The sequence below is a fragment of the Nicotiana sylvestris genome, chromosome 5 (assembly GCF_000393655.2).
Source record: "Nicotiana sylvestris chromosome 5, ASM39365v2, whole genome shotgun sequence".
NCBI lineage: Eukaryota > Viridiplantae > Streptophyta > Magnoliopsida > Solanales > Solanaceae > Nicotiana > Nicotiana sylvestris.
The window spans coordinates 18,523,603-18,531,386 of NC_091061.1; positions in this window are offsets into that span (position 1 = coordinate 18,523,603).

Below are 7,784 nucleotides of genomic sequence, written 5' to 3' on the forward strand. Positions count from 1 at the left end.
CAAGAATCTCTTGATGTCATGGTACCAAGGCTGCGTATTCGATCCCGTCTCGATTACACTGCAGTAACCGTGTCTTTCCTTGATTTGGATTTCCAAAGGATCGACGTGGGCGTCGCCCGGGTAGGGTAGCATAGAAGCCAGAGTAGCAAGTGCATCTGCCAGTTCATTGTGAAACCTCGGAATATACCTGAATTCTATTGAGTTAAAGCGCTTGCTGAGGTCCTCCACATGTTGTCGGTATGGGATAAGTTTGACATCCCGAGTTTCCCATTCGCCTTGAACTTGCCGGATGATCAGGTCAGAATCTCCCATAATCAGTAAGTCTTTGACATCCTGATCGATTGCCATATGTATGCCCATAATGCAGGCTTCATATTCAGCTGTATTATTTGTGCAGAAGAAACGAAGTCTAGCTGTGGCGGGATAATGCTGACCGGCAGGTGAGATCAAAATTGCCCCGATCCCTATACCCTTGGTATTCACGGCTCCGTCAAAGAACATCTTCCAAACATGAGCTTCCTCCGAGATCGCTTCTACGGTGTTTACCTCTTCATCTGGAAAATAGGTATCCAATGGCTGGTATTCCTCATCGACCGGGTTTTCGGCCAAATGATCTGCTAACGCCTGGGCTTTCATTGCCGTGCGAGTGATATAAACTATGTCGAACTCCGTAAGCAAGATTTGCCATTTAGCCAGTCTCCCAGTAGGCATTGGTTTCTGAAATATATATTTCAAGGGATCCAACCTGCTTATGAGGAATGTAGTGTGGGCTTGGAGATAATGCCTCAGCTTTTGAGCAACCCATGTGAGAGCGCAGCATGTCTTCTCCAACAGAGTGTATTTGGCCTCGTAGCTGGTGAATTTCTTGCTCAGGTAGTAGATCGCCTGTTCCCTTTTCCCGGTCACATCGTGTTGCCCCAGGACGCAGCCAAAGGAGTTCTCCAAGACTGTCAGATACAAGAAAAGTGGCCTCCCTGGTTCGGGAGGGACCAAGACTGGGGGATTCGAAAGGTACTCTTTGACTTTATCAAAGGCTTCTTGACACTCCGTTGTCCACTTAATCGCCGCATCCTTTCTTAACAACTTGAATATGGGCTCACACGTGCTTGTCAGCTGGGCAATAAACCGACTGATGTAGTTCAGCCTGCCTAAAAGACTCATCACGTCTTTCTTCGTTCTTGGGGGAGGTAGATCTTTGATAGATTTTATCTTAGTCGGATCTAGCTCGATACCTCTCCTGCTTACGATGAAACCCAAAAGTTTACCTGACGGAACTCCGAAAGCGCATTTTGCTGGATTTAGCTTCAAGTCATACTTCCTTAGTCTCTCGAAGAATTTCCTCAAGTCTTGGATGTGATTATCCTGTGTCCTGGACTTGACTATTACATCGTCCACGTACACCTCTATTTCCTGATGCATCATGTCATGGAAAATGGCGGTCATGGCCCTCATGTAAGTAGCCCCAGCATTCTTTAAACCAAACGGCATGACCCGATAACAGTAGGTGCCCCAAGGCGTGGTGAAGGCAGTTTTCTCGGCATCCTCTTCATCCATCAATACCTGATGATACCCAGCGTAACAATCTACGAAAGACTGTATCTCGTGCTTGGCGCAATTATCAACGAGGATGTGGATGTTGGGCAGCGGGAAATTATCTTTAGGACTTGCTCTGTTCAGATCTCGGTAATCTACACATACTCGAGTTTTCCCGTCCTTTTTCGGTACTGGAACCACATTCGCCAACCATGTTGTATATTGGACTACTCGGATCACTCCTGTTTTCAGTTGCTTGGTGATCTCCTCTTTAATTTTGTCACTGACCTCGGTTTTGAACTTTCGTTGCTTTTGTTGAACCGGAGGACAATCAGGATGAATCGGCAATTTGTGAACCACTAGATCGACACCTAGTCCCGGCATGTCATCATATGACCAAGCAAACACGTCTTTAAATTCAAGAAGAAGTTGAATTATCGCCTCTCGCGTTTTCTTGTCCGTGTGAATGCTTATCTTGGTCTCCCGGATTTCTTCCGGGGTTCCTAAATTTACCGGTTCAGTGTCATTCAGATTTGGCTTAGGTTTATTCTCGAAATATTCCAACTCTCGGTTTATCTCCCTAAAAGCCTCTTCCGCATCATATTCTGGTTCTGGATCCATTAATTCGCAGTTAAATAGCTCATTGTGATCCGGGCGTGAAGTCCGCAAGCATGTCATATTTAAAGCCGCATTATTAGGACTGAAAAGGAAGATAAGAGGAAAAGTAATAAAATCAGAACGAAAGAAAGAAAGGAAAGCAATGAAGATTTTTTTTTCATTTTCTTTGGAAAATTGGAAGACAACAACGTTTACAACTAGGAATTCGGAATAACAAATGAAAAGAAGAAAACGTTCAAGTTATGTCCCGGGGATAACTTGTGATACAGGAAAGGTGGCAGGACAAGTCTACCCGGACTTCCGTCTAGTTGGGAATGGCGTGATCTCCCAGTTTTGGAGCTTGGCGTTTGGCCCCATGTATATCATCTCAGCAGTGCTCGTGCCTTCGCCTGGTTGAACCATGTGGACCTCGTAGAGCATTTCCCTCATTGCCCCACATATTTCCTCGATTTCCTCAACTGTGAAGACCTCATCTTCTTCTTCTTCAGTGTACCCTGGCCTGACAAAAGTCGCATGTAAATCCGGCAGTGGTTGAGGCAACTTCCAGCCCTCATTTCTCCTTTTCTTTGCCCATTTTTCGTCTGCTGGAGTAGGTTTGAAACCTAGTCCAAAAGGTTTCTTGATGACTGGTAAAGTAATGGGTTCCGTCATTCCCTGAAGGGTTCGTCCAAGCCCCTTCCCTGGCCTAAATCCGTGTCGGATCATCTCTTTGGCCACCATAACCGAAGCGTTAGACAAGAAAGGCTGGGGGCAAGGTACTCCCTCTTCGTGCTGCTCTGCCAATACCACCTCGAAAGCTTGATAGACCGTATGCTCACTCCCTTCTCTTGGTTCAAGATACGGGATAGATGGGTCCCGATAAATGGCATGTTCATCTTCTCCATGGACCACGATCTCTTGGTCTTCATACTCGAACTTCACCATCTGGTGAAGAGTAGAAGGCACGGCTCCTGCCGCATGGATCCAAGGCCTGCCAAGGAGGAAATTGTAAGATGTGTCCATGTCGATCACTTGGAAAGTGACTCGAGATTCGACTGGTCCTATGACCAGCAACAGGTCTATTTCTCCCATGGTGTCTCTCTTGATACCATCGAAAGCTCTCACGCAGACGTTGTTGGGTCGGATTCTTCCGGTCTCAATTTCCATTCTTTGCAGCGTGGAGAGCGGGCAGATGTCAACACCTGATCCCCCATCCAGCATCACCCGCTTGACATAGTAGTCCTCACATTTGACTGTTAAATGCAATGCCTTGTTGTGTGCTGCTCCTTCCGGGGGTAGATCGTTCTTGCTGAAGGAGATTTGGTTGACGGCGAAGAATCTTTCGGTCATCCGCTCTAGTTGCTCCACCGAGGTTTCGACCGGTACGTATGCTTCATTCAGGGTTTTCAGCAGGATCTTTTGATGCTCGGTTGACCTCATTAATAGTGACAGCATGGACACCTGCTCAGGGTGCTTGCGCAGCTGGTCTATCACTTCATAATCCGGCATCTTCATCTGCTTGAAGAACACTTCCGCTTCTTCAACACTCACAGGCTCCTTTGGAGGGAAGCGCCTTTGTGTGGCGTTGTTCAGTTCTTGGGTATTTGAGTACCCTCCAACGAAAGTATTTTCTGGAAGTTCTTCCATGACCTCCTTACCTTTGTATGTTACCAAAGTCTTTTGATAATTCCACGGTACTGTGGACGGGTTGGTCATTGGCTTTTGTGGCACGCGTCCGATAACCACTGGCTCATTCAGCCGAGGTGGTTGAATCGTCCCCCGGACCACATAGGCCCCTTTTGGCACATACATAGGTTTTGTCTTTTTGATCCCGAAGTTCTGCGTCTTCTTGGCTTGACCTCGCGGTATGTAAAGAACTCCACCCTTTGCCGGTACCACTTTCTTCTCCACCTTCTTTTCAGGCTTGCTTTCTGCAGCCTTGGCCTCCTCCCCCCTTTCTGATTTCTGGTCTGTTTCAGGCCTCCTCGCTGTGTCGACAATGGCAATTATGGCTTTCAAGGCAGGGTCGAACTCTTTGTCTTCACAAATCATGCCGATCAGCGGCCCATTATTGTGAGCGGGCAATGGATTGTTAGTTACATTTGGGATCTCTTCGTCCCTTAGCACTATCTTCCCCTGCTCTATCAAATTTTCGACCACTCTTTTCAATGACCAGCAGTCGTTTGTATCATGACCCTCGGCCCCTGAATGATAGGCGCATCTGACTCCGGCTTTGTAAGAAGGAGATGTCGGGTTTTGCCTTGTTTGAGGGATGGGTTGTAGGAAACCCAACTGAACCAACTTTGGGAACAAAGTCGAGTATGGCTCACCGATGGGCGTGAAAGTCCGCCGTCGAGGTGGCTCTTGGGAGCGGTAGTTATTTTGAGGGGGTTGTGGGTTATAGTGGTTGCGGTAAGGAGGCTGATTTCTGGGAGGTGGAGCTGGGCCTCGGCTGGCTTGTTGTGGTGAATGGTTATAAGGTTGGGCATTCATGACCATATAAGGTTGATGAGCATATGCCGCATTTGAGTGGGGGTAGTAGTGTTGTGAGGCCCTTTCCGGAAAATGGGGCCTGTGATGACGATACTCCCTTGCTTCAGAGGCTGCCATAGCCGTTTCTTCCTTCTTCTTCCCCCTTGTCGTTCCTCCAGACCCACTTTGGATGGCCTGAGAGGTTGCCCTTAGGGCTGCTTGACTCAGAATCCGACCCGTTTTCAGCCCATTCTCTACCATTTCTCCTATCTTGATTGCTTCCGCGAATGGCTTACCCATGGCCGACATCATGTTTTGGAAATAGTCAGACTCTTGAGCCTGGAGAAAGGTAGTGACCATTTCCACTTCATCCATGGGAGGCTTCACTCTCGACGCCTGTTCACGCCACTTAATAGCATACTCTCTAAAACTTTCCGACGGCTTCTTCTTCAAATTCGACAGAGAGTTTCGGTCTGGCGCAATGTCGATGTTATACTGGAATTGCTTTACAAAATCTCTGGCGAGATCATCCCATATATGCCATCGGGACATTTCCTGATCCATATACCATTCCGAAGCTATCCCTACTAAGCTTTCCCCAAAATATGCCATGAGCAGTTCTTCTTTTCCGCCGGCTCCCCGCAATTGGTTGCAGTATTTCTTAAGATGTGCAATGGGGTCACCGTGCCCATCATATTTCTCGAATTTGGGGGTCTTGAAACCCGTTGGCAGGTGCACGTGAGGGAACATGCACAGATCGGCGTAAGAGACGCTCTTTTGTCCACTCAACCCTTGCATATTCTTCAAACTTTGTTCAAGGCTTCTCATTCTCTTAGCAATCTCATTTTGTTCTGCAATCCTGGGGTTCTGATCCTGTCCCGGTGCGAGTTCGCACTGAGGCGGTAGAGGATTATTGTTGGTAGCGAACCTGGTTGGTTCCATTGAGAACGATGGTGCTTGGAATGTAAAAGAGGATGAGTCAAAGCTTGGCTTGTATGTGGCAGGCTGTGCCGTAGCTGGGCAAGGCGATGCAGTAAAGATATTCATGCTTGCATCGGTGGCCGACATTCGGGGATGAGGCTCAGAAGGTGATCCTGTGGAGAGAGCGGAGTTGGCTGGGTACCCGAATGGGGTAGCAGGGTAATTTATGGGGACATTAGAAGTCCCACCTGACCTGGAGAATAATTCAGGGAATCCGGGGACGACACTTGGCGGCTCTTTCCCATTGTTCCAGTCATCCAGCATTTCCAACATGCGGAGCCGTAGGATTCTATTTTCTTCCGCAGTTGCGGATTCAGGCGTAAGGACGGCTGAGATTGAGCTCTCCTCAGAGACGGGGACTGTTTGCAATGGAATTTCCGAAGACATTTCCACACTTCCTTTTGACCTGGTGAAGTAAGTGTGAGTATTGCTTCTAGTCCTAACAACAGGTAGTTGAGCACCTCTCCTTGATCTCGTGAAGTATGAATGCGAGGCCAGACTTTCACCAAACCAAACGTCTTTTCAAAAACCCTGGATATGCTCAATGACAAACGCACGGTTAATTTGCAGCAAATAACAGATAGTTAGTCTCACGTAGGGCATGATGCACCTATACAATTAAGTGGATTACTATATGTCTGCTACGAGAGCATGCGTCATTCCGGTATTTTTCCTTTTATTTTCCCCCCCCTTTTTTTTCATTTATTTTTCTTTTATATATATTTTTTTTTTTTTTTTTAGCGAAATAAAATGCGATCGGATCCGATGAGGATTGCCTACGTATCACGATACTCACGTGAATCAGATCATTACGTAGTTCGAAAACACAAATGAGCATGAAAGAAGCAAATTCTTTATTATTGAAGCAGTCTATTACAAACTACATTTTGCAAAAGAAAAAGCAAACTTTGAAAATAAACCTAGACTCAAAAAAATAGACTAAAAATCACCCTGATGAAAAAAAACAGGCAGAAGATGCTAAGATACAGATTTGACCTATGAATGCATTATGGTTTTAAAAATTGGTTTCCGCGGGGCGTCGTTCGGCCTCGCCGCGGTCCTAGGCGTGAGATCCCTCTCAAGTTGCTCTAGCTCGTGCATAGTCTGCTTGACATAAACCATTACTGCCGAGAGGAAGGTAACACTAGACATGTTCTCACATCGTAGACATCGTCTGGTGATGGCGTGGGCAACGGCTTTGATCCTATCTCTGGTTTGCTTCTTCTCTACAAGCAGGTGCTTTATCTGATCGCTGCATATCTTGAAGACTTGAACATCTTGCACGTGTTGATGCTTCAATCGCCGTACTTCCAATTTCATATGGGCTATTGTGTCATACCAGTATCTGCTTTCCATTTGGAAATCCTTGGCCTGACTAGCTGCTTTGATTTCAAGTGCTGCCATCTCTCTCTTTATTTTAGCAATAGTCTTCTCGTGGTCGCCTTCCAATTGATTCAGGTGCCTGCGATGCTTATCCGTTCTTGTATCCCACTGTGCTTTGAGCTCTGCTATGATGTTTTCAGATTTCTCCAAACCATCTCGCCATTCCCTGATTTCACCTTTTAGCCCTTTTATCAGCTGCTCGTCCGATCGACGCCTTGGTTGTCTATCTGCATCCAACCTTATCTGTTTGATCTGGGCTCTGAGCATTTCATTTTCTTGAATCAACCTGTTCCGTTCTCCCAGATCGGTAGCAACTTGCACGTTGTGTTCATATTTCAATTTTTCCACTTGTTGCTTTAACCCGCTGATTTCGGTGCAATAGCCTCTTTCTTTTGCTAACCAATCCCACTGCTTTTGTGATGATTCGGTAAAATTCCGGATGTGGGGTCTCTTAGCTGGCCTTTCGTGCTCGAGTTCCCTTCTGTACCATGCAAGGTAACCTGGCGCCGTTTCTCCTTTGGCTTGATCCCGCACGCAAGTATCTGATTTCAAATATTGACCCTCATTCCAGATTTGGCGAATCTTTGCTTCTGGGAACTGTCCGTTAGGACTTATCTCGATTGCTTGAGTGCTTAGATCTTCCTCACGAGGTACTGTCTGGCATTTTCCGAACTGTCTTAAAACTCGGCCGGGTGCGTAAGGTTGAATGCTCTTAAGCCCCATCAGCAAGAAATGAGTTTTAGTCGCTGACATATATAAGACCTCATCAACGGGCAACCATCCCAACTTCCATTGTATTTGGCTGGCAGTAAGAGCTT